Source organism: Lates calcarifer, unplaced genomic scaffold (assembly GCF_001640805.2).
Source record: "Lates calcarifer isolate ASB-BC8 unplaced genomic scaffold, TLL_Latcal_v3 _unitig_253_quiver_1910, whole genome shotgun sequence".
Taxonomy (NCBI): Eukaryota; Metazoa; Chordata; class Actinopteri; family Centropomidae; genus Lates; species Lates calcarifer.
This window is the reverse complement of record NW_026116287.1, coordinates 27,279-30,627: the sequence shown is the minus strand read 5'-3', so window position 1 is coordinate 30,627 and position 3,349 is coordinate 27,279.

Here is a 3,349-nt window from a genome sequence, read left to right as displayed (position 1 = left end):
AAGACATGACAAGTAGAACCAAAAATCTCAAAATTCGACTCATCAGACCAAAGTTCCTTGTGATTCTGGGACCAAGCGATTCTCTTCTTGTTGCTCTTGCTCAGAAGTGCCTTCTTTGCAGCAATTCAACCATGAGGGCCTGATTCATGCAGTCTCCTCTGAACAGTTGATGTTGAGATGTGTCTACTTGATCTCTGTGAAACATTTATCTGGGCTCTAATCTGAGGTGCTGTTAATTTGCAGTTTCTGGGGCTGGTAACTCTAATGACCTTATCCTCTGCATCACAGGTAACTCTCGGTCTTCCTTTCTTTGGTCAGCCAGTTTCCTCACAGCATTTGATAGTTTTCGCAACTGAACTTGAGGATACATTCAAAGTTCTTGGGATTGACTGACCTTCATGTCTTAAAGTAATGATGTTATCTTAACTTAGTTGAGTGGTTCTTGCCATAATAAGGAGTAGAACAGTAGTCAAATAGAGCTATTCACTGTAGAGAACTGTGCACCAACTCTACCTCTGCACAACACAGCTGATGGTCTCAAACCGATGCGGGGGTGTGTCCAATAATGGGTGACACTATAGACCACCATGAACACAACACACTCAAGCTTTATAAGAGGAAGCCTTAAACTACTTAAACTATATGTACAAGTGTTTCTCCACCTTTATTTGCCTGAATCCCCCCCATCCAAGAGACCAAAGGGGGGGAAAAAAAGAAGAAAAATGTTTTATTTATATTATCTACTTAATCCATATGTAGCCAACTCACTGTGTATCCTGTCTCATGTGTGAAAGGGGGCAGGTTGATAAATCGTTAAGCTCCAAGTCCTATAAATCTCTCTACAATAAAATGTGAACAGACGACCCCAAATGCCCCAAAATATCAACATACACAATCTGAAGCTGATTTGTGGTTAGAGGGTAACTTATAATTTAACTCTAGGAAATAAAAACTAAACCCTCTGATGTCTTTTATTAGAAAAATGATCCACACACTATTAAATATTTCTCATCATTAGAAATGAACATTTCAGTCAGACAGACCTCATCAGACATTAACTACTTCTCTTTAGTATTTAGAGTCACAACTTTCACTTTAAAAAATCATGAAAAATCTGCGTCACATACTCATAACATTTGTTCATCATGAGACAAAAGAACAAAAATACTCACTCAGTGAGAAACTTAATAACAATTCCTGTACTTATTTTCAGTATGTTCTCAGTCTGACTTTATTAATTGTTAGTGATTGTTTCTGCTCTAGTCATATGATCATATTGTTTACATTTCACTTGCTGAATATGACTTTTGGATGCTGCTACAACCGAATTTACCAGCAGGTATCAGTGTTTCTAACCCTAACCCATATTAAGAACATTATTCATGGTTCTGACGATGTTGCTTGCAATAAACAACTCTGCCTCTTTCACATGTATGCATTTGGGAAATCTTGGGTGGACTTACTGAGTTGATAACCACTGTCGTATGACTGCTTAGTGAGACTGTGAGACTCTTAGCTTTAGTGAAGCCAAATAATGAAAAGATATCCCTGAGTATGTTGAACTTGCTTCATAGTACAGGCCTCTGGTGACAGTGGTGACACTGCGAGCAATTGCTAATGGCAGGGAGGCTAGTCCTGGCAGAATGCTAGCAGCTTTCCTGCAGGTTTGTTGTATTATCAACAAACTGTCCAGTGTTCAGCTACACAGAACCCTTTCCAAAGTAAGAACACATCATCAATCTCAAATGGTATGTCATTCAAAAAGAATACTTTCTCTTAAGAGTAAATACATGAGATAAGATATTCCTTAGTTGGGTCACATTTCAGCTTATTTATATAAACATATTTTCAAGTTGCCTGCGAACTTTGTTATAATTGAACTCATCTATAATGAAAATTATGCCTCCTTTGTCAGCCCAATTTTTTTCTTTGTAAGGAGGGGATTACTGATGATTACTGAACATCCCCCAGTACCCCCCCCCCCGCATTGCAATCTGCAATGCAGAAAAGACAAAATAAAATTTTGTAGATGCTTCTTGTGGAATCGAGTTTGTCGTTGATTTATATTTAATTAATTAGTAAACATTGGTTAACATTGTAACATGAAAACTATTAATCCTTAAATGTAGTATGTCTATAGATTAAGCATTTTCTGTAACGTAACACATTGTTTACGTCCCCCAAAGGACATGACTTAAGGTGGTCTGGGTTGTTTTCGCTACACTGTGTCTGTCTATATTTTGCATTATTCAAAACAGGGAATAAAGTCCTGAATGCATGGTTCGTGCATGTACTCGACATCAAAACAGCTACTGCTATTAATCTGTAAAAAGTTTTAAAGGATTTGCTTTTTGTCTGCTTTTTTGTAGAATTAAGCAAGGGCATGGGTCTGCATTTGCTGGCTGTGATAGTCAGGTTGGTTATTGGTCATCCAAAAGAAGATAAAATAGATGTTTAGTCTGTGTATTTGAAAATGAATACTGAATGTTTTTCTGATGTTTTCAGCATGCAAAGACTTTGCTGGTTGTATGAATTAATCTTATTTGTACTTAAGTTTACTATGACTTTGACACGACATTTGTAATGCTGTTGGTGCAACAATTATGGGAAGACAACCTTTTCTCTCTCTCTTTTCCATAGGACAGGGTGGAGCCCTGAGTTGTATGTGGCTACAAAATAGCACCAGAATGGGTTAAAACAACCAGCATGTGTTTTCAGCAAAGGTGAAGTTGCCTAATGCTCTGAAGATGGGGGTAAGAGGAACTGGCAGAGACTGCACAGCTGTTTGGAAAGCTGTGGGCTGAGGAAACATGTGAGGGCCTGGATGAACATGAGAGGCAATTACTCTTGGGCAATTTTATGTTTTACACAATATCACTTAAAAACACAATATCTATAAATTATTTGTTATATCATAACAGCATATAAACAGTCCCCTTTAGACCTCCTCTGTCTCACCTTGAAAAGACCATACTAGATCATCTTCAAGGTTGTAGGCAGGTTTCACTCCTGTATATTAAATTACTGTAGATAAATCTAAAGTATTCTAATAAGCCCTTAATGAATTGATGTCATTCAGGAATATGGATGGAGTTTATCTCTTATTTTGACAGAATAAAACAATAGAGTGCTCCAATGAACTACTTAATAAGTTAATTACTGAATCAATATATGTCACTACACCGGCATACATGCCCATGTTATGTGTTACGTAGACTATGTAGACAGAATATGCAAAATCAGAATACTTGGGCTGTCACTTTTTATTTGAACATTTGAACCTGTTTGAAATTTAGGCTGCAGTCTCTATAAGCACATCAGGGCCATTTGAAGTAGTTTGTTTGTGATC